We start from the raw sequence: 25,692 nt of genomic DNA, 5'->3' as shown, positions 1-25,692 counted from the left end.
TTAATGCTTTCCTTGGAGGAATTTTCCCCTTTGGGAGTTGGCATTAAAATATCCTCATAATAAAACCACCCGACAACTGTAGCTACATGTGCAATGCTTGAGCAGTGTTTTGCTGAGATACCATGGCATCAGAAAGCACAACAAACCCCTTGGAGAGTCAAGGAATGGGCTCTATACTTAGCAACACCCTGTCTATGTATGTCATAGGTGGAAAAATCTTCTGGGACAAGTTTTAAATAACAAAGAATTCAAGTCATTTTTGTCCAAGATTCCAATAACAAAGATAAGTGAGTTCATGAATGCAGCCATAAGTGTGTAGACCTGAAGCACCGTGACGCACACACAGAGTTCGCATAATGTCTACTCTATGAGTAAAAGTGTGCTATTTACACAATCATTTGTAGGAAGCGAACTCATTTTTGAGAACTGACCTTGCAAAGTAGTCACTCCATTGACTCTAAGCCAGCCAACCAACATGTACTGAAAAGTCTACAAATCGAATGAACTATATAAGATTGATGTTTGAAATAACATCTCAGACCCTTGAAGCATTATTATCTCTCTTACCATAGAGTATTCAGAGTAAGCAGTGAGGGAAGAGAGCTTGGACCTGGCACAAATTCACAGAACTGTGCAGGCCAGTGTTTAGAAGTCTTTACAAGAACTAGCATGAGTCTGGCAGCAGCACTTTACAGCTGAGAGAAGGTCATGAAGTTCCAAAGAACAGGCACTTTCCCACCTCAGAAATCTAAGACAAGAATCTTCACAGTTTGTCTTAAGTGCAGAGGCTTTAATGAAGGACTCAACAGCACAAAGGCACATAAAAAGAGTTATCCCACAGCCTGGCAGTTATGATGAGGTGAATACTTAATAGACCATTCATGAAAATGCAGACAATATGTTCAAATGACATCCTAAGCTCACACACACACACACACACACACACACACACACACACACACACAAATGTAATTAGGCTAATTTGTCATCACAGTTCTGCATCCATTAGGTAGAATTTATCCCAATCCATGAAACAAATTCATGAACTCTTCCACTGCGCACCCTTTACATCCTTATTTTATATCCCGTTTATGACTCAAAAGTACCAAGATAATTCACCAGGGTTATTGTGATGATATTGTGTGTGTATGTGTACACACACACACGTGCATGCACACTTTAACAAATAAATCCTGCCTGAAGATCAGATTGGATCAATGTGGAGTTAGCTACACTGGTTAGCCACAGAGGCAAGACAGTGGTGGAATACATTTTTAATCCCCGCAATCACAATTGAGAGACAGAAGCAGAGGGATCTCTGGGAGTTCAAGGCCACTCTGGGATACATAAGATTGGTCCAGTGTAAAAGAGAAACAGAGCCAAGTGGTGGTGGCTCACACTTTTAATCCCAACACTAGGAAGGTGGAAACAGGAAGTTATATGACTGGTTGGGGAGAAGAATATAAGGTAAGAGGAGACAAGAGTTTAGGATTCAGTCTGAGATCTCATGGAAAAGGCATTCAGTCTGAGCGTTCAGTCAGAGGACTTGAAGAGACAGAATACCATACCATTCAGTCTGAGAATTTTGTAGAGGTAAAAACGCTGAGCTAGCTGCTTTTCTTTTTTGATCATTTAGCATTCATCCCCTAATATTTGACTCTGGGTTTTTATTATTAGACAAATTAGAATTCACACTACAGGCTATTTTCACTGAAAACACTACTGTGAGCTCTGTAAGAGCCCGTAGAAATAAAGTTTCCGGAAACTTTCTCTTCCAAAGATATGCATGAAAAATGTCTTTTAGATACTGGAATCCATACCAGCTTTCCAAAATGGAGAACATAGTCTGAGAAGCTGTGTTCCCAAAGAAGAACCAAAGTTCAAGCACCAGGGGATGCTAAGAGGCCTGTCCTTGGGTGACCAAACCTCCAAAGACAAGGAAACAGAAAACTTCAAAGAAATAGAAGGCAGTAGGAACCAATGAAATCTAGTCTTGGTATGAGAAGTGGCAAAAGAGAAATTCAACTGAAGGCCATCAAAGTGAGGTATAATATCATGATTGAGACTAATATGATAGAATTTTGCTAAATGTTTAGGTAAGGAATATAACTTAGTTAAATATCTGGGATAACAAAGACAAAAGGGAAAGATAAAAAAAGACAAAATCCAAAAAAGGTCCATGTAGAAATGGCATTTAAAAGTAAAAATCTAATGGCAGTTCAGTTACTCCTGAAGGAATCAGATCTCAGGTCCCCCAAGTCTATTAAGTTTTCATGGATGTTCAATGTTCATGTATGAAGTGGCAAAGTATTTGCATATAACCTCTACATATCATCTCATAGACTTTAAGTCGTGTCTAGATTATTTATAAAATCCCTTAGGGTATCTACATGATTAGCTGAATTATTGAGGGATTGATAAGAAAGTGTCCATTCATGTTTAGTACACACAATAGTTTTCAATTTGTTTTTATCTGTGCATGGGAATTCACAGATTTGAAGGGCTGACTGCATAGGTAGCAAATGACAATTCATATGGCTAAGATGGCCCCAGCCTTCTCCTGACCTGAGCAACACTACTAGAACCACTCTTACAGAAAAGAGCTCAGTCATGAATGAAGAGACACATACCAGAATATGGGAGAGAATTAACATAACCACAGCCTACTGTAAGCAGACAGATACAGCAAGGTTGGACCATAACAAAACCAAAGATGTAAACAATTCCAGCACCACGATAGTCTTCAGTAAAGTTGTCCTCTGCTACACAAGCCCTCTGAGAAACCATTCCTTTCTAGTCATGTTTATTTGAGTAACCACAAGGAATAGTAGGGAGACATCTCACAAACACATTAGGTTATTCATGCCAAACACAAAGCAGACAACAACAACAACAACAACAACGAAACCCCACAAGTCTCCAGACATAGTTGGTGCCATCTTCCTTAATGAGGCGTGATATAAGCTGTAGGATAATTCCAGGACTGAGGCCTCCGCTACCAGCCAGCCAAATCAACAGAACAAGGCATTAGATGTGTCGCAGTTCATCAGTCTAATAAATGAGTTCCTTAATGTCAGTTTCCCTCCATGCACAGCAAATATTTTCCTATTATTTAGTTATGCTGTTTTAATTGGGTTAAGTTCAGCTCTCTGAGGCAACTCCATCTGTGAGAGACATGTCAGTTAATGGAGAGAAAGAAAAGTGCAAGAGGGAGAGACAGTTCAGAAAGATGTGAGGTAAATGCTTGTCAACACACACACATACACACACGAAACAAGTTTCCTAATTCATATTTTTCATTGAAAGATCATAACAATTTACTGATGGTAAGATTTTTATTTGATTACAAGAAACATTATCCATCTTGAATATTTCTCCAAGCGAAATAAGAATTTTAATTAAATACCATGACAAGGGAGGGACGTGCCCCTCAGTCCATTTTGCTACATGTGACAAGAATGTTAGCATATTACCAGCTTTTGAGGACTCAGCATGAAATGATACATGTGAGTCTTAAAGCTGAGAAAAGCAATTAGTTAGACTATGGACTGGCACACAAAGCAGAGAGACTGAGTAGACACTGGAAGAAGCAATGGAATTAGATATTAAAATGTTTAGGTAGAGGCTCAGAAGAGGGCTTAGTCAAGAAAGTGCTTGCCTTTTGAGCATAGGAGCCTGAGTTTGGCCTCCAACAAACAGGTAAAAATCCTAGCATGGTGGCACGCTCTAATCTCAGAGTTAAGGAAGCAGAGAAAGGAAGGTACCTAAGGCACGGTAGTAGACAGTGACCTAGCTAAATTGATAAATTTTAGGTTCAGTAGTAGACTCTATTTTAAAAAAAAAAAATTGGTGTAAAATAGTTAAGAAAGACATCAAATGTCAACCTCATCTATATACACTTGTGTATACACACATGCTGATGGAAGCTGCTTGCTTGTTCCCGGCCACCCAGACTGGAAATAACCACACAGAAATTGTAGTAATTAAATCATTGCCTGACCTATTATCTTATGCATACTTATAGCTAGTTTTTACATCTTAAATTAACCCATTTCTAATATTTCATATCTTACCCCAAGGCTTGTGGTTTACCGACAAAGTTCCAGCTGTTAGCTAGAGACTTTCTCCCCTGCGGGTTCATGGCATCTCACTGACTCTGCCTACATTCTCCTAGCATTGAGTTTAGTTTTCCTGCCTAGCTCTGTTCTGTCCTATCACAGACCAAAGCAGCTTCTTTATTCATTAAGCAATAAATGCAACTCATATACAGAAGGACTTTCTATACCACACACACACACTTTACTAGTTCATAAAGTGTTAAATCAACAAGGCAGTTGCTATTTCATTAGTAAATACAAAAGCATAAATGAGTGATGGAGGACTCTCATTGGTTAATAAAGAAACTGCCTTGGCTTTTTGATAGGGCAGTATTTAGACAGAACAGAATGCTGGGAAGAAGGGAAGTTAGACAGCTGCCATGCCTCTCCTCTCTGAGACAGACGCCATGGAGCCAGCCTCCAGGTCATACATGCTGAATCTTTCCTGGTAAGCCACCACCTTGTGGTGCTACACACATTACTAAATATGGGTTAAAGCAAGATGTGAGAATTAGCTAATAAGAGGCTGAAACTAATGGGTCAGGCAGTGTTTAAATGAATACAGTTTGTGTGTTGTTATATACGAGGCTAAGCTAGCTATGTGGGAGTTGGGTGGAATGAAAAGCAGGCCTGCTCGCCTCATCACTACAAATGAGAAGCTATGTCAACATTTTAAATCAAATTTTAAGTTCTGTTTTGTGAGTTTTCTAAAGCCAAAGTTAAAGTACATACCACATTACCTGTGGAATAGTTTAACATATGATTGATGTGAGGTATGTATCAGTCTATTCAGAATCAATAACTTGAGTACAGATTGCTAGCTACTCACACAGGGACTATAGTTACCTAATCACTCAATTTACATGATGAATATAGACAACCAACCTGAGTACAACCCATTTCAGGGCTTGAATATTCTGGTTTACCTGTCTACATTGATAATATTCAATGTATTATAATAAAATTAATTTAAATTTGTGCTAGTTCCTCATTTCAGGCAGTACATGCTGTTGTTCAAAAAGAATTACAGTCTTTTTTTATAGCTAGAAGGGGGCCTCATTTTACTGATGAAGAAATTGAATTTTCTCAATTGAATCAGCACAGTTAAATCAGGAGGAAAAATTATAGCGAAATCTGAATCATCTCAATTAGTTTTCTAAAATAGAGCACCAGGCCATTAAGCTTGAGTGATTTTAGACTAGAGTTTCCTAAACAGAATGGCATAAGTGAGCAAAGATATTGATCCTAGAACTTGGCAGGCTTGCGCAAGACCAGAGGCAGCTGGTCTCTTAGTCCAGATGTCTCAGACTTTAAGCAAGCATGACTAGTTATCTAGGTGTGTCAAAGAAATACTATCATCACTTGTTAGTGCTCTAGTGAGCATGACTGGAAAGAACTTGATTGTGGACCCTTCAAACAGCTGCTCCCGAGCTGTCAACACATCACAAGCATTCTCTATTAAAGCGTGGGCATCTACCAATTACTTTCAGTCTTTATGATCATATTTTTTAACTGATCATATTATGTTAAATCCTTGTGAGGATAAAGTTGTCATAAAGCATGGTGTCAGACTATTAACCAGACTGGGTATGGTGATGCTGTGCTTCCAAATAAACATTTATATACCATGAACTAATTCAACCCAAGCAAGTGTAAGTCAAGGTCCACACCTCCATATTGCTGCTGTGCAAACTGGAACATTGGAATGCCAAACCATGACAACAGGGACAAAGGAAAACAAAGCAGGGAGAGGGGATCTTTAGCTGTTGACCAAGAATGGACACATTAATCCAGTGTACAGAACTGAAATTATTATGTTATCATAATAATCAGAATACTGCAAAAGCAGAAGTCCACATAAATATCAAGTGAGCTTTTCTTAGGAAGAAAAGTCATATATATGGGCATATATTCAAGCTTTAATTCTAACAGTCCAGAGTTACACTTCTATATTTATTGAGAGAGCTAGTATTAAGCATATCAGAATCTTAGATGGTTGAGATTCAAGCCATAAAAGCACAGACTTTCTATTTAGATGAAATATACTGCCACTACTAATAACAGCTCACATTCACGTAACTCCTTCAAGCTTTAAAATCTTTCACACAAATGACAATAACACAGAGTCCATTCAAGTGACTATAACAAAAAAATACCAATTGAATAGATGCCTTATAAACAACATAAATTGTGTGTGTGTGTGTGTGTGTGTGTGTGTGTGTATTTAGAGACTAGAAAGTTAAAGATAGCATCAGATTTGGGGTCAGGCAGGAGCCCCTTTCCTAGTTCAGAAATAGTAACTTTTACCATCTATATCCTAACACAGCAAGGTTCATAGCAGCCTTTGGGACCTCAAGATAGAGCTACAAAAGCTCCATTTCCTTGGAGCATAAGCTTACGATACACCAGGGAATAGGATTTCACCACATGATTTTTGGAATTAAAGCAACCACTCAGAAACACAGACCTTAGGGGGGCAATTTTTGATTTCTGGGAAAATACAATGAAATTACCATACCTGTAATTCTAGCACTTGGGAAAAAGAGGCAGGAGCTCACTGCTATTCCCAGCTCTACAATTAGTTCAGGAAGTCTGAGTTAGAGGTTCAAACAAACAAACAAAAAAAAAAAAAACAAAAAAAGAAAACAGAAATATTAAAACAACTGTACATCGAAGAACTCAACAAATGCTTAGTTGCCATCATCTTCACAAATGGTATGTTTGTTGTTCTGTTGCTGGGTCACACAAGATGCTCTGTGAGCCACATTTAGCCTCATTAAAGGAAGTAAGATTTAAAGGATTAAGCCACTGGTGAAAAGCACAGCTAACAGTAAAAGAAGCAGTGCTGTCAGGCTAGTGATACTGACACCAAGTCCAATAAATTCATGTTTAATGTCACTTAAGCTCAAAGCAAGACCTTATCTTTAAAAAACAAAAGCTCCATCTCAGTCTTAAATGTAATGATCTTGTTTTAATCAGGGTTGCCAGAAATTATCCCCTTTACTAGTTATATTATTTGTACAACTTTCCCACTTACTTAGTTACAATATGAAATTCTTCTAAGTTCAGGTTAGTGAAAAATACATGCTACTTTTGTCATGGAATATGACCTTCAAGATTCAATTCACGATAAATCATCTACAGTTTCTGGACCTATTAAATTCATTCTATGCAGCAAGCAAAATTTTAAAACTCATCTAAGTATTTCACCATTTTGATGTAAATAAATGTCTCAAGACCAGATCTTCCTAGTAAAATGGTCACCCAAAATTCTCGACATTTTTGTTTTGGTTTTTTTTTGTGTGTAAAAATGAATTGGCATGTCTTCAGGACTAAGATGCCAGAAGATCAGAGAGTAATAATTTCCTTACCATCTCCCATAGATCCAAAATGAACCAAGATAGGTATACTAGTCATCCTTCTCTGGAAAAAAAAAAACAGAACTGATTGACTCCAGATATATAAAGAAGAGAAAATTGATAAAGAGAGCTGGTTAACAAAATCAGGAAGGTAAAGAGGTAGCAAAATAGATCGCCATGAAATCAATAATGGAATCAGTGTAAGTCTACAATCTATGACCAGTTCTGATGACCAAACCTCAAAAGAGCATGAATTTCTCAGTTCAACAAGAGTGCCAGTGATCCTCCCTTTGCTGTTTAGTATTTCCTAGGAGCTCCAAAAATTAGATGAAGGCAGTGAAGGCAGACATTCTAATACTGACTCAACTGTGAATATTTTCTATCATCTCCTCCTAGAAACACCCAGAAATGTGTTTATAACCACAAAAGTACTTCTTGGCCCAGGCAAATTGATAGATAAAGTAGCCACAACAGTTCAAAGCAAGAAACAAAAGATTAACAGTCAGCCTTTATATCATCTCTATTTATCTTAGTAATCTTATAGTTTAATGAGTCCCCAACTATGAATATTCCACTTCTCCTTGGACGTTCTTAACAATTGAAGAGTTTGGGGTACCCATAGGAGGACCAATTGATATATTTGTTATTTTCTACTACAAGGGAAAATTAATACCCTTTGTTACCCTTTGCAAACTGTATCTGAAAGACTAAGATGAATGTGTAGAAAGTAGGCACATTCAATCTGCAGATGATGCGAACCAAGAAAAGAAAGGGAGTTTAGTTTTTATGTTGAAAGGCAAAATCTGGCTAGGAATATATAATTAGGTTGTAAACTAAAATGTTAAAGTTCTTTTTCCAATAAGCATCAAGTCAATGAAAGATATCACAATAAAATAAAAAAGTCGTATAAAATCACCTCCCATTGTTTTACAAACATTTGTAATAGAATGTTTGAAAGCAGTACACTAAAAGGTAATAGATGACACCTACATAAATCACTGACTATGGAGAAATTGAGCTGGTTCCAATCATAGAGCCTTTACCCCTACAGATTAATGTGTATGACTCTATACCTGTCAGTCCTCATGCCTAGATGATCAGAGACCAGGGTACTCTAGGACATAGCAACAGAAGCATCTCTAAACACTGAAAAAGACCAGACAATGGCACTATCAATCATGGCTAGCCTTTTCTCGTTCTCCAGGATGAGTGTAGGTGATGGCTATTCACTTCCAAACTGGTGCCTCCAGTTCTAGTTAAATCAATGGCATTTTCAGTTCTAGCTTAGGTGACCATGAACTCCCCTGGAAAGGCTTATTCATTCATGTTCAAATATTCCCCAGTGCCAACCACAATGAGACAGTGACTAGCCACATACCTGATGTGAAATATTACAGATTAAAGTGTTGATTGTAGATTATGATACTGAGATGTGACTTCCTGGCTTGAGGCAAGAGAGACCTGAGATATAAGCTTTGACTTGCTAGATCCTCAGAAAGCTAGTCTCATACAGCATCTGCTCCCTTGCAAAAATCCATTGAAACTATCTACAGCCCAGTAAGTAAGGCAATCAATCACACTCAGCTACAATGCTTTGAGATAAGCCCCTTGTAGTCAAGATAGATACAGCACCACACCACACCTAAAACACTTAGAGGCGGCAGGACAAAGTGGCAGCCAGTGTACTGCCAGGAGATAAAGTTTTTGTATCCAGGCTCCTCTTGAAAGCACAGAGGAATTTTCCTTTTGCTACTTATGTAGCTAAATATTCACAATCTAATGGATAGGGGTTACCTCCTTGGGTCTAATAAAGAACTCTAATATATATTTTGCATACTGCCCTAAAAATGAATGAGTATGAGAGGGGCACAGTACATGTTTACTGTTAACCCATTACACATGAGTTTTCCAACACCCTGCCCTGGTGGGCCTGTATGAGTAGTTTTGCAAACCATTTATGCACAATACAGACACTTAAGTTAGTCATCAGAACATGAATACTTTTATGGATGAAGGAGTGCATAAGTACTCTTTCTAAGAGCATCTTCCCTGGAAGACAAAGACATACAGTCATTCTAGGTGCATTACCATTCAGAGAAGGAAGTTGAACAGTGAATGGTTTGGAATCCTGGCTTTTGTATGATGTAAAATAGAGACCCATGGAAAGAAGCCCGACTGCCCAAGGACCTGAGTGTGTTTGTATTTCACATGTGTACTTACATGCATCGAAGGCCATTGGAGGGCAATATAAACTTACTCAAAGGGTCATCACATGGCAGCAATAAACATTTCTTGACTTGTGGATAAAGAGGTAAAATTAGAACAAAGCTGACCCAGTCTCAATATATAAAGAGCTTTACCTCAGAAATGCTCAACAACAGTAAGAGGTTGTTGTGTTAAAAAAACAAAAACAAAAAAATGTACATACTTTCATAGGCATAGAGGGATGTTGGCTCAGTTTGGGTGCAATTGCATACACAGCTCCCTTGAGTTTTTAAAGATTATAATTTATAAACAGCTATCCTCAAAAACAATATGATAAATTGTCAGCATTGCAATACCAAGGATTGTGCACCTTAGAAAATCGTATATTCCAAAATAAGGCAGACAGAAATAACCTTGTACAGAAAATAACACTGAAATTTTTCTAATGTGTTTATGGTCATTCATAACAGGTCATAAAGATAATAAAATTTCATGCTTAGATCATTAAGGAAAATCATAGTAGAATACTGTTATTAACTGTTATTATGCCACAAATATGAAAGTTCAAAATTCAATTCAAAATCTGCATTTACTTATGTGGAATTATATTTAAACACAAATATAAAACCAGTTGGATTTGTATTGACTCTTGGAGCCTTTGACTAACTACCATTTTCTTTAGAATATTAATTTTTCTAAAACGGAGATAAACCTTGGCTAAATTATGAAAGTGAAATTTGTCTTCAAATAAACATCCCCATCTGTTCTTTGTTTTCTCATCTCTGGGCCAACTCCTTTTTACTTTTATCTTTACTTTTCATCCTACGTCTTCCCCACCCACCTACACTCAAGAAAGGATTGAATCAAATCCAGTTCCATACCATTAAGATGGTAGAGGGCGATACACCCCCAATTGCAGCTGATTTTATATTTTAGCAACATTTCTAATACCTTAGTCCCAGTGTGATGAAATCATAAGAATATAATCTTGGGAAAAAGTTGTGTCAACTCTGGTTGTTTAAAAAAGCATAGTTGGCATCTGAATGTACCTGACTGTTTGATATGTAGCAAGCCACCATAATTAGTTATGCAACTAGTTAACCCTGCCCTGCATTGCCCTATACCAATAACCAAAGAGAAACATTTGTGGTTTTTACCTATTAGTATGAATAGCTGGGTCTCACTTACTCAAGGTTCTGTGTGCAAATAAATGCACTGATCAATTTTCATACGTCATTGAACACTGTAGCCATCACACTATAAAATGTATCATGCTGTAATGGAGTTAGAGATTGTAGTGATGAGCTGCGGGCAGGCCTGCTTTTCATCCCGCCCAGCTCCCGGCCACCAGCTAGCTTATGCCCCGAAATAATTACATGGAAACTGTAATCTTTTAAACACTGCCTGGCCCATCAGTTCCAGCCTCTTATTAGCTAATTCTCACATCTCTTGCTTTAACCCATATCTAATACTCTATGTAACACCACGAGTGGTGTCTTACCAGGAAAGATTCAGCATGTCTGACATGGTGGCTGGCTTCATCGCATCTCTCTCCCTGAGGAGAGGCACGGCAGTCTGCCCCAGAGAGCAGAGGCATGGCAATTTATTAACTTCCCTTCCCAGCATTCTGTTCTGTCTACTCTGCCCACCTAAGGGCTGGCCAATCAAATGAGCCAGGCAGTTTTTTTATTAGCCAATGAAATCAACTCAAACAGAAGACTCTCCCACATCAAGAGATTTTAAAAGAAAGGAATTGAAGAAAAGATTTAAAAAGAAAACAATTAAAGAATTTGTTTAGAAGCAAATGATGTACTCTCAGCTCTTTTTAATTCCCACAGCTGGGTTCTCATTCCACAAGCTCTACTTCATATTGGTATGCTGAAACCAATGGCATGAGTTTCAAATGTGTAGGCAGAGACAATATATGGAGATGGGAGACTATGCTTCTTTGTGCCATAGCCAATGCCTCTTCTCATATCCAGTTTTCTCACAGTGATGCATAAACCCATGGAAAATTTAATCAGAAGTCACCAGACATCTCAGGACCAATTAGAGTAAGTTTCTCTCAGGCTTTAACATCCCAACCTACTACCCCCTACCCATTTTGCAGAATTACATGCATTTTATGCTTCACACTTTCCTTGATTAAATTACTCTAGGTAAAAGTGAAGTCTTTCTTCTGGAAATTGAAACTTGAATTTCCTTCTTTCTATGGATTTCCTCTAAACAGAATTTTGGGTGACTTAACATGAGAAGAGAATATTATTTCCAAGCCGTTTGGTGCTGGTACACTTCTTTAATTCCAGCACTCGGGAGATACAGGCAGGCGGATCTTTATGAGTTCAAGACCAGCCTAGCTATAAAAGCTACTTCCAGGACAGGCTCCAAAGCTACAGATAAACCTTATCTCAAAAAAAATCTTATTAACCCAGAAGGGAAAGTTCAGAGAGACAGGAAAAAACAAACGAACAAAAAACAAACAAACAAACAAAAAACAACTCCTAGTTGCTTCCAACCACCTCCTACAGAATTTATCTCACTAGTAATTATCAAGTATTTAATCATTTATGGTCAACTGACCAGCAAATGGTCCCCAAATACATTTAACAGGCTACTTAATCTATACTGTGATTTGCCACCCATGGGTGGGCCACAGTTAATGCAGGTAATACTCCAAAATACTCCAAAGATTTCATCAAATACTTGACATGTTAGGTGCAGAAACTAGAACACTAAATTGGTTCCAGTGTTATCATAGTCAGGAGGCATGGCTGATAAACTTCAGTGAACTTAAAGGCCTCCATTATCTGAACTAGGAGAGAAGATTCAAAACATAGACCATAGATGCTGCCTGGTTTTATGGGAAACTGATACAAGTTAGAGTCACTGGAAGTTAGGGAACCTCAATTTAGAAAATTCTTTCTTAAGATTCTGTTGTTAGGCATTATCTAAATTACTGATTGACGGCGGATGGCCCAGTCCATTGTGGGTAGTGCCATCCTTGTGTTGGTGGTTCTTGGTTCAATAAGAAAGCCTCCCAAGCAAGCCATGAGGAGCAAGCTAGTAAGCAGTACCGCTCTGCAGCCTCTGCAACAGCTCCTGCTTCCGCATTCTTGTCTTGTTTGAGTTCCTGTTCTTACTGCCTTCCATGATGAAAAGTGATATGGAAGTTTAAGACAAATAAACACTTTCCTCCCCAAGTTGCTTTGGGTACTAGGTAGGAAAATTCAGAGTAGACCACAGATGCTGCCTAGTTTGACGGCAACTTGACATACTCACAGCAGTGATAACCCTGTGACACCATCTGTGAAAGTAAAGACTTCTATCTCTTCGCCTATTTCCTCTTCAACAACAACAACAACAACAACAACAAAGACCCAGTGTTCAATTTTCCCCTTTACTGTTACAGAGTATATCCCTCACTTGGTAACTTTATTTGCTAATCTGAACATAGAAATCCCTTCAATGAGGTCCAAATATCAAATGAATAATACCAGCCCAGAGTCTTCTCAAAACTACCATGATCTCTGGGCTGCGAGGCTCCTTGATGGATAATTTGGATGACTGGAGGGTCTGGCAAAGGGCTTCTTGGAATTGTGCAGGTTAACAAGTTCCTTGTAGAGTGGCATATAAAGACCTTTATTGCTTTTGATACCTAACAACTCTTTAATCTCATAGGAAGATTGTAAAAGAACAAAATACATACTAAGCTAATTCCCACTTTTGAAGTAGCTTGAAACGTTCTAGTTAACACTTGTATTCATTTTCTCCAGGACAATATTACCACCACCTCCATTTTAAGTAAAGCTCCCATCTTAAGGCTCCTCTGTGGGAACAAAAAATTCAGATGTCACTAAATGAAGAAAGTTCACAAAAATGAATACAGAAGAAAATGGGGAGATTCTTTATTTTATGGCATTTTAAAAGGCAGTGTTACTGAAGATAAGTGATTAAATATTTTATAGAAATTATCATTTTAATTAAAGTGTGGTCTGAACACTAAGTACTAGAAAGGGAGCTACTGGGGCTTAAATCCTTGAAAACATCCCAATTTAAAGCTATTAGCTTTAATATTAACCTTAGGGCCATCTATTAAGTTCCTATCTGAATATTAAAATATATTAACAAAAGAGCAGACTATTCAACCTTTTTTTCCTAGCGTGAAACTACAGATTAGACAGCCAACAGCACACTGAACCATTTTAGGGTTGTATGTGGAATGGTGACGATGATTCAGATGGAACTCTATGTTATTTACTAACAATAAAATTTGCTCATTTTGATGTATAGATCTGAGTCTTCAACAGGCACGGCTTGTTTTGTGAAACCTTAGACAAGACATAGAGTTGCCTGGCACTCATACATGCTGCTGCTCCGCTGCTGCTGCTGCTGTCACTTTGGAATCACATCCTCCGTTGTCCATAAGCGTGACAAACCTCTGTCCACTCTTCCTTCGCTCTGTTGCGGGAGAGGGTACTAACATAATCATCTATAAATCATATCATGCAGTGTATAGCCTTAGGGTTTGAGTTCTACCAATTGGCAGACATTCTGAGGATTCAGTCAAGTCTGTGTGCGTGTCAGGAGTTCTTGCCTTTTGTTTGGTAACAGTTTTCTACAGGGTAGATGTGTTCACTGATGTATCCATGGGAAATCAAATGGGATGTTTCCAGGTTTAGGTGATCGCTGTTAATGCTACTAAAAGTATTTTCTGTGGAGCTAAGCCGACTCGTGTGCGAGCCCTGTATAAATACAAACTTGCATTTCCGTACAGTGTATATCTACAAATAGAATTGACAGAGTACCTGGCAAGCACCTGTTTTCATCTTTGAGAAGTTGCCATGTCATCCTCCAGAGTGGAGGACCCTTTTGTGCTCCTATTAACAGTGAATAAGAGTCCTTTTCACGCTGTAGCCATGGTGCTAGGAATCATCACTTTTTTTTTCTAATTTTAGGGGAGTAAGTATATGAGGCTTTCTCCATCCCTTGGTGACTTTAATGTTCATTTTCCTAATGACTAACAAAAAGAACATTTTTCTCTGCAATTTGTATTCTGTGGAGCTAGAAGTAAAGTAAATTAAAATACTTTGTCCATGTTTTAACTTGGGCTGCTTCCTAATTTTCAGTCTTGTGAGTTTTTTTTTTACAAATTATGATACAAATTATTTGTCTAATGTATGATTTGTAGATATTTCTACTTTGTTTTTTCTTGCTATTCCCTTAATAGTATTCTATAGATAACAAATGTTTTTAATTCAATTTATCCTGTTTCTGGTGTTGTATTGAAGAATTCTTTCCCAACCATTTTTTTCTCAAGAATCTTTAAATTTTTACTTTGCATGTACATTTATGATGCATTTTGAGTTAATTTCTGTTTATGGGGTCAAATATAGATGAAAATTGTCTTCCATGTGAACTTCCTCTTCCATTTATTTAATAGACCCTTCCCTTTGCCTGTTGAGTTGCCTTTGCAACTTTGACAAAAGTCTGTTAATCACTTTTTTAATCTATTTCTGATTTTTGTCTTCTCCAACTTTCCACATTTCACTGTTTTCACAAGTACTATAATGCCTTCACCTGGCAATACTTGTGTGGTGTCCCCCAAAGGTGTATGTGTTAAAAGTTTGCTTCCCAAGATTATGCTGTTGGGAGGTACAGTGAATCTTTAGCCAGTTAAGGCTTTTGGCAAATCCTTAGGTAATTGATAGTATGTCCTCAAAAGGGATTGGGGAATTTCCACTGGTCCTATGTGTGGTTTTCCTGACTTACAATTTAAGCAGTTGATACCACTGTGATGTGTCCTTGCCAGAGCTCCAAAGTGATGGGCCTACTCAGTTTGGGGCAGAAACTTCCAGATCAGTGAACCCAAACTAACGAGGGCTATTGAGTACCAACCTCAGTCCCCTCTCAGGGTACAGAAAGAATGCTACAGCAAGCAAGAAGCTCGGGATCTAAGGGTGGAAAATGTATTTCTCCCCCTTGTACTTTTTTGTGCCAGTTTCTTTATTGTTTTGCCTCTATCCTAATTTCCTTTCCTGGTTTAACTTCTCCTAGCTTCTTCTTCTTCTATTCTAAAAACTCTTCCCCTTCAGAAACTTTGAAGGGATAAAGATAATGCAAGAGTTACCTTGAATCACATTGGGCACAGTGCCCAGTGACAACTTTGAGACATAAGTCTATTGTTAGTAGACTGGCAAGCAAAGAACTGGCATGCTCTCCTAAGTAACCTTGGCTGGATATCTGCTTCTCTGACCTTATACATAGCCGTAAGGTTTCGAACTTATGATCTGTTTACAAAAAGCCTTTAGTTTAGTTTGAACTTGCTCTGAGGTAAAAGTAAACTAATTGTACGCAGTTTGTATTAGACGGGAGAAATTGTTATTTTTGTTTTATGATATTAGTCTGAATTGAAAGGAACAAGGAAAAGGAACAAGGAAGACTTTTAAGTATTTACAGTTCTCATGGTACAATCAGATTCAGGTATGAAACATGTTCCAGTATATATTCTATCTATCAAAAGTATATAGCTAAATGAAAAGTCATCTATCTTCTTGACCACTCACGGTTATATGTGACCAGTAGATGGACTATTTTCACGAGATAAACACACAAGCAGCGGGAAAACAACCAAAGCTATTCTTAGGGAAGAAATGAGATTTTTTTAGGGAAGAGAAGAAGTGACTTATGAGAGAAACTACAGACAGGAGCAACTGCTTTCCATAGTCAGTAACTCCACAGCCTTTCCATGTGGGGCTCCCTTTCAGAGAATAACTCATCTGTTAGGTGGGCCTGTTGAACTCTCATATTCACCTGTTTTATCTTTCATGGCCCTTGACACCAAACAAACATTTTAGCCCCAACACCTACATTCCTGTTTCTTTGAAACAATGTTTCACGTGTAGAGAACTGAACTTAACCATTTTTTATGACGTCAAGGATGTCCTTGAACGCCTAATCTTCCTGTCTCCATCTCTCAAGAGCTGGTATTACAGATGTATTCCATCATACCAAGTCTAAGCCATGCTAAAAATCAGACCCTAGGCTTCCTATACACTCACTATGCAAGCTCTGTACCAAGCAAACAGCACCCCTAGTGCTAACATTTTCTGTTTATAGCTTATCGCTTCAGGTAGTGACTAAACACTAACTGATACAACTTTTATAGCTTCAAGGAGACAATAATGTGTGGCATTAAAGTCTGAATATCCCAGCTTCTTCGTCTTTCCATAGATTCCATATAGTCCCTTCCTTAGTAGCCTCAAAAACAATTTCTCCTAAAATACTGAGAATGCATTAAATATAAATATTGGCATTTTATCCAGAATAGGATCTTTCGACTCAGAAATAAGATATGTTTCCATCACTGTCACCAGCATACTAGTCTTGCACGCATTTTAGTATACTTATCTAAGAATATTCCATAGTGGAATGATCACAAATATTAGAGTTTTTAATGTCTCATTTTCTCAACTGTTTACTGTATTGTCTAAAAAAAATCTAATTGAGTTCTGACTACTTTGCTTGAATACTGAAACCTTGTTAAACTCATTTTATGATTTCTAGTGATTTCATTCAATTTTAGAATATTGTCATATAGAAAATCATATCACAAATAAGAATAGATTAATTTTCCTTTCTAAAAAAATAGAAAGAAAAGAAACAAAAAGGGAAAATGTCTCTTGTTTCATTTTCTAGAACAAATGCTGTTGCTAGACTTCAAGTTCCACATTGAATAGGAATGAGGAGAGAGGAAGTGGTTGGTGAACTTCTGTCTTAGAAAGAGAGCACTATGTCTTTCACCTGTAAGTATGTCAGCTATGGAACTTTCGAGAGTTTGCATCCTGAATTAGACATTGAATTTTGTCAAATGCTTTTTCTTTGTCTCTTGGTATAATCCTGCAGTCTTTTTCTACTAAGTCTTTTAATGTGATGATGTACACAAGTAGATATTAAAGTGTTGAGCCAGGACTGGCTCAGGAATGAGCTGGCATTTGTAATATCTAGAGTTGTTCGTAGCATAACCATCACATACTTACAATTATTGCTATTTCAATGTATTACTGAATACAACACACTGATAGCTTATAGGCTAACTATCCCTGTTCAAGAAAAACATTGATCTGTTGTTTTCATTTCTAGTTCTCATATCAGCATTTGTTTTTTGTTTTTTGTAATAAGCTCTAAGACAGGAAAGCATTGAAACTATTTCTTCCTTAATTATTACAGTTCTCCAATATATCTCTCTGAACTTAGACATACTTTCTGAATATGTTTAAACAATAAATTAGATTGTTAAGTAGCTATAAGTTGAGATGTTGCCAATTCCTTTTTAATGAATTTTTTCAAAGATTTATCTTTGCAGGAATTTATTTCACAAAAGTTACAAAATTATATGCACAAATTTGTCCATAGAATGTTATTGGATGGAAATAGAGAACACTTTACTGAGTGAGATAACCCAGACCCAAAAAGAGGAATATGGTATGTACTCACACATATGCAGATTCTAGCCATAAACAAAGGACATTGAGCCTATAGTTTGTGATCCCAGAGAAGCTAAATAAGAAGGTGAACCCAAAGAAAAACATATAGTTATCCTCTTGGATACTGGAAGTAGACAAGATCACCAGGCAAAAGTTGGGAACAAGGGGGTGAGGGTGGATTGGGGGGGAAGGGGAGATGGGGAGAGAGAAGGGAGAAGGGGAAGATTGGGTAGAGCTTGGGGGATAGGATAATTGAGATGGAGGAAGGGTGGATATGGGAGCAGGGAAGAAGTTATCCTAACCAAGGGAGCCATTTTAGGGTTGGCTAGAGTCTTGGCTCTAGAGGGGTTCCCAGGTGTCCAAGGGGATTTCCCCAACTATGTCCGTGGGCAGCAGAGGAGAGGGTGCCTGAACTGGCCTTCTCCCATAGACACACTGATGGATATCTTGCATATCACCATAGAACCTTCATCTGGCGAGGGATGGAGATAGAGACAGAGACCCACATTGAAGCACTGGACTGAGCTCCCAAAGCCCTGATGAAGAGCAGAAGGAGGGAGAATATGAGCAAGGAAGTCAGGACTGCAAGGGGTGCATCCACCCATGGAGACGGTGGGACTGATCTAATGGGAGCTCACCAAGGCCGGCTGGACTGGGTCTGAACGAGCATGTGATCAAACCAGATTCTCTGAATGTGGCTGATAATGAGGGTGGACTGAGAAGCAAATAATAATGACACTGGATTTTTATTCTACTGCATGTACTGGCTTTTTGGGAGCCTAGTCTGTTTGGATGTACACCTTCCTAGACCCGGATGGCGGGGGGGGGGGGGGGGGGGGGGGGGGCTTGGACTTCCCACAAGGCAGGGAACCCTGACTTCTCTTAGGACTGGAGAGCCAGGGAGAGGGGAAGTGGGGGAAGAGGGATTTGGGGAAGGGGGAGTGGGGGGAGTGGGAGAGAAAAGGGAGGATGGGAGGAGGTGGAAATGTTAAATAAATAAATTTAAAAAATAAAATAAAAATGTTATCTTATGATTTTAATGTCAACTGGGTCCATGGTAATTTTTCCTCTTTCATTGTCAATGTTGATTATTTATTTCTTCTTTTATTTTACCGATTATTTTCATCAGATATTAGTAATTTTGTTTTCTATATCTAGCTTTGGAATGCCCTTAGCTGCTTATGTTTACAATCTCATCACTCATGAGGTAGAAGCAGATAACCAAAAATCCAAGGTTAGCCTGGGCTACATACCAAGCTCCAGGCTAGTCTGAGCTGCATAGCAAGACCCTTTCTAAAATAAGAGAGAGAGAGAGAGAGAGAGAGAGAGAGAGAGAGAGAGAGAGAGAGAACAGACAGATAAGAACTCACTAGTAGCTTTTATTTAAAAATTGAACTTATGTTTGCAATTTAATTTATTCCTACTTTGCATTTTTTTTAATTTTTTATACTTCTTTGAGACTTAATATAATGATTTGAATGACAATGGTCCAAAGGCTCATATGTCTGAATCTTGGTCTCCAGTTAATAGAACTGCTTGGGAAGGATTAGAGGTCATGGCTTTGTTGGAGGAGCTGTGGCACTGGCTTTGAGCTTTCCATTCCTCTTCCTCCTCTTTGCCTTCTACTTGTGAAGCAAGATGTCACCTCTCAGCTGTTCCTGACACTGTGCCGTCCCTCTACATGGTGGGCTCTAACCCACTGAATCCAAAAGCTCACTAAATACTTTCTTTTCTAAGTTGCCTTGCTCATAGTGTGTTGTCCTAACGATAGAAAAATAGCCGCTACATTTAAATTATTGGTTTGAGCCCTTATTTTTTCATATGAACTTTTAAGGTCAGAATTTTTCTTCAAACACTACTTATCTGATTTACATGAATTTTAGTTGTTTATGTTTTCATTTTCCTTCAACTCAAAAATAATTTTCAATAACCCGTGACATTTTATCTTTCGTTAAGTATTTAATGTTTTCATTTTTTATTTATCTATATGTGTGTGTGTCTGTGAGTATGTGCATGTGGTTTCAGGTGCCTTTGGTTATGCCATAAAAGTGTGTTATAGCTATAGAGTTATGGCTATAGAGTTAGAGGCAACTGTGAACCCCTTGTTGTGGGTACTAAGAATTGAACTCTGGTCCTTTGGTAGAATAGCAAGTACACTTAACTGCTGAGCCATTTCTCTAGGTCCTATTTTTGTTTAGCTTCCTAATATTAGAGTTTTGCCTTCATTATTTTGACATCATTTGCACATTTAATTTTATGATTGCAAAACATATTTCAAATAATTCCAATTCTTTTGAACTTAATTGGTATTTCTTTGTGATTTCACATTGTAGACTACAATGATGAATGTTCCATCTGAAACTGAAAAGAATATGCTCTCTTCTATTTTGACATGTGATATTTTACTAACATTTTACAAAAGTGATTGATGATGTTGCTCAAAGCTTCCATCTATTTTCTGAATTTTTATTTGCTTCTGTCAATATTTCTCTTCTCCTTTCATAACATAAATATTACAATTGATGTTGTTCTATAAGTCCCTGGGGCTCTTTCTCTGTCCTCTCTCTCTTTTACTCTCTAATTTTGGATCCCCTATTGACATCTTAAAATACTGTTACTATATCTTTTGCTCATTTTTCTTTATTTTATTGCCATTTTTAATATTTTCCATACAAACTTTATTTTACAAAATTTCTCTTTCTATTCTTTTCTAGATCATTTTCCCCTTGCTTGCTAGGCATGGGTTCAGACTTTTCTATGTTTCTCACTTTTGGGTTTTCTTGTAGTTGATCCATTTGATCTTTTCTCCTCAAAATTGCCTAGATTTTCCTGTTTCTCTGTCAGTTGAGTACGTTTAGCTTATTTTTAGCTTATATATGGACATTCTGAATGTTATATTATCAATCCTAAATAAATTGTATGTAGAATATCAGTTTGTACTTAACATTCATTCATATTCTGACTCATCCTTAATAGACTGTTTTCCTAGCATCACTTAGTTTTCCAAAGACTTTTGGGGATATGTGGTCTAAGCAGCTCATTCATATGAAATGTATGGTGGTTCTCACTATAGTATATTGCTCTAAGGTGTTGTTGAGATTTTGTTTCCTGAATAAAATATTCAGTGGTTTGTTTAAGTAAAACATGGATTTAGAGGGCCAGTTCTTCTGATGACTTTCCCATTATCAATTTCTCCACCCTATAAGATTCCCTCTACCCAGTTCTCCTGTGAGAAGTGTGGAAAGTCTAGGTGGGCTATAGCTCAGTTTGTAGGGACTTTGCTTAACACGCACAAAGCATTAGTTCAGTCCCCAATACTACATAAGCAAGTATAGTGATACAAGAACATAATACTGTAATCTCAGCATTTGCGAGGTCTGGAGGCAAGAAGTTTAAGTGTTCAAGGTAAACTGTCCTCTGATTTCCTCAAGTGCACTATGGAATTCACACCTCCTTCTTCACAGACAAAAAAAAGGAAGATTAGGGAGGGAAGAAATAGGGGAAAGGAAGAGAATGAAGTGGGGAGAAAGGGGAGAGGAGAAGAGAGGTAAGGGGAAGGGCTGGTCAGAGACTCCACTGACTTCTGGAGTTGCCTTCGCCTTGGTTATGAGCAAAAGAGTCTCTGAAAGGTTGGGTTTTTGTCAGGTTACAGGCTTCAATCCCACAGTGTTTGCTGGCAATAAGCTGGTAGGGAAAAAGAGAATGCCTCTGTGTTATTGATACTCACTTTTCAAAATAAGTAGACAACTCCTTTCTTTGGGATTTGACATTATGTACTAATGAGAAAGGAGGCAGGTGATGGAAATGGAAACACATAAAATCTATTTGGTAGCTCACAGCTGGACTATCTAGCCCAGAGCCTCTACCCAGTCTACTTGCATTTATACTGCCTAGTGCTAAGTATTTGTGAGACTAAAGGTCTTTTCTGTAGTTACAGATGAGCTACAGTGGAATATGTTCCTTCTACTGTGTTTTATTAAAAAGTCACAGGCTTAGAAAACTCGAAAATATAGATACGAGGGAGGGAAGATTGTCTCTTAGGAGTACTGTAAATTAAGGAGAATAAATAAGAGAAATAAATGTTAAAATAACATTCAAAGTTAAAATAAAATGAGGCCAGCACACATACTTTCTCTAGCCCTCCCATGGCTTGAGGATGTAACTTGCCTAGGAGCATGTCATTTCTTGTTTGTTTGCCCAGGGAAAACTTCATGTCTCTAAATTATATGACAAAGTTTGACATAAAGGCCTTGTTCCTACAGAAAGCATGTATGGTCCAAAACTTATTATAACTTGGTTGGTGAATCTCAGTAACTCCAGAGTTTAGTTCAGGAAACTTATTCACAGAAACACATTATTCAACTTCATAAATTACTCTGGCTATTTCATTTTTCTGAGATGTATTCCTTCATCCTATTGATTAGTTTATTGCTCCAGGAAGGGAAATAGGGTAAATTATGGAGCCTTTTTAAAGACTCTAATATACACTAATAAACAAGTGTTAATTAATTCACAGAAATTGCCAGCTTTAAATGACAGGGCCCTCAATACCTAGCTACTACTTGCATGGGCATATAATTTTTCTTTTGACTCCAGTGCTTAGCATATTGCCAAGCTCAGTGAGCACACACTCAGTGCCTAAAAACTGCCTGGTAAATAAATAATAGATTCAATGAATAAAATAATTGTAATACATATAATGTAATTCAGAGAAACACCCTTCTTGCTTTAATAGTAGACTTTCAATCTCAGGTTCTACTTTCTAAATAGGAATAAGACATCTGGGACTATCTAATGCCTACTACATTTCAACTCTTCCAAGAATCATTTGTATTTTGCTAATGAGGGAAGAGACCTATCAAATGTCCAGTAGCATGAAAGCAATAGATTTAGGTTATAGACTCTTGAGCTTTATTTTAGAGCATATGACTATATCCAACATATCATACCTTTTATGGAGTCTGTGACTATACCTAACACATCATACCGCTTTTCAAGGAAGAACTGCAGAGCCTTTCCAGGAACCTGACCATGTGCCAATCTAGCCCTGCTAGCTTAGTTAAAAGCCTTGCCACTTTTTCCTCCACCAACACACACTTTAGAACCATCCCCGGCTTCTTCAATTATACCAGTGTACCTCATACTTTCATATAAGGCTGTGAAACCACATCCAGCAATTCCTCTACACATTACTAGTGTGTACCCCAAAGGATTAGCCCAATCTATCCCTGCCCCTATTATCTATTAGTAGTTCCTTTGAGCAAGTTTATATCTAACACATCAAGAGAAAAGTTATAGCATTTTAAATATAACACCTTACATCTTTCAATACAGTTTCTTTTCATTTAAATACATTCATGCCTAGTTATAATTTGTGTGTGTGTGTTATTAGAAAAAGCAGTGACTTTTCTCATCTCCCACCAAAGTCTATAGAAGTGTGTAAAAGATTAGACTGAAGCTATTAACTAATTCTCAGTCCTAAAAATTATTTATTTTATAAATGAGCATAAGGTATCTAAATTATTGCTGAGTCATTTTTTAAAGATGTATGGAAAAATTAAACTGCAAAAAATTCTAGAAGCAAAAATGTATACTATGTTATTTAATACTTTTCCACAGTATCCCATTATCTGCCCATCTTATGTAATATGGAACTAAAATGCAATATGTTTCCCATTGTGAAGCAAGTCAGTGAATGGAACTTTCCTTGACCCTACATGAACTTTGACCATGACACTTGGTCCTTTCTCAGACTCCATCATGAGACCTTGCCTCCACAGTGAGCCCCTGATAAGCTCACTGAATCAGAGACTGAAAACACACACAAGCATTTTAAAAGATAGAAATCCCTTGGTATACGTGCACCACTGTATGCTTTTAAGGTATATGAATGTTATCTATGGAAAAAGTTCTCAAACTTTGGAATGAAACATTCATCACACATATATGAAAGAATAGTGTTGAGAAATGACACTTTCTAAAGCTTTGACTAATCCCAGTGAGAAGGATCTTTATGACTGAAACCTAAACAAAAGCATTTTTAAGATTTTTTTCCAACAATGCTAATATCCACAGGGCTTGAAAAGCACTAGAACATACTTGACTTTTAGTATTAAAAGATCAGATAATAATACATACATGCAAAACACATCTCAGTCAATTGTTAAATACCTCTAGTTCAGCAGAACTATTCATATTAACTTGTAATCATTTCCTATTACTGAAATATCATTTCCAGAAATGAGTGGTGTAGATTACACAATTTGAAAGTATGCTTTCCAACAACTTTTCCTAAAACAAAACTAAATATCAAATCATAATTATAGTACAGTTTGATTCTGATGCACATAAGTGTATGGGTCCTTTTTCTTATGTGAAATCCAATCAGGTATGTCTTTGTCTTCTCTATCAGTTATAAAAACCACAAACCATCTTGTCAAGTTATTTTTGAGGGTGTTGTCTTTGTGTATATGTTTTGAATACCCAGACCTTCAAACAGATACATAGTTGGACAACTACAACATTGTTTTTATCATGTGTCCTACTTGGATTTTACATCTCATTGCTAAAAATTCAATAGAAGAAAATTTGTCAAAATCATTAGAGAAATACTGAGATAATTCATGTGCACTTTCTTTAAAAAAATTAATGGCTCTATTAATATATGTCAATCATCAAATGTTCTTTATCTTTTGACTTTTTAAGTATAATTTCTCTTTCTTTGTTGAAATCTTTTATTCTGTTATTTTAGTATCTTCTACACAACTGCACATCTCTGAAATGAGAATACATTTCTTTCTACTTGATTTGTCTTCATCCCTTCAATTACCAAAGTTGCTTCTACAATACACAAAAATACTCAAATTCCAAACTTTCTTGTCATTTGTTCAATCAAAAACACTCATCTGAATGCTTTTCGGATAATTTTATTGTATGTTTATTTCTGCCAGGCAAACAGTTTCCGAATGTCTAACAATAAATTACTACCTGTCTAAAGAAGTCATGCTGTTTGAAGGGTTTTCCTCAGCTCAGCTCCTTGAAGAAAGATGAAATAGGCTCATTAGCAAACAGTCTTCATAAAGAAGAACAGCGTATATTCTGTCAAATTCAACTGTTGATATGGTCTTTGTCAGGTTAGTGACTAATGCTGTCATGTGATGAATTTTCTGAAAACACTAGTATTCAGTCAAACCCAGAAGTGTCACTTAGAATAGAAGTGAATTAAACTTAAAGGAGGAAATACAACAGCGTTTCAAATTCACCCTTTCTTGGAACATGTCCAAACACAATGCTAAGTGCATGCAATCAGTTCCGAGCCATAGGTTAGAGAGCTCCCACGACTCACAGAAAATGTGCAATTTTCAGCCCCATGAACCATCATCACGACAAGCAGATAAAACAAGACTACAGTTGGTTTCTGTCTCTGTCTGCTACCAGGAAGAGAGTCCTGACTACAGAAGCTCTTGCTTCTGCATCCTACCGCATGGACAGATGGTGAGACTTAACTACTGTGATCAAGGTAGTGCCTTGAATCCTGAACATGATGAC

Source organism: Arvicola amphibius, chromosome 10 (genome assembly GCF_903992535.2).
Source record: "Arvicola amphibius chromosome 10, mArvAmp1.2, whole genome shotgun sequence".
Taxonomy (NCBI): domain Eukaryota; kingdom Metazoa; phylum Chordata; class Mammalia; order Rodentia; family Cricetidae; genus Arvicola; species Arvicola amphibius.
This window is presented reverse-complemented; position numbering follows the sequence as displayed.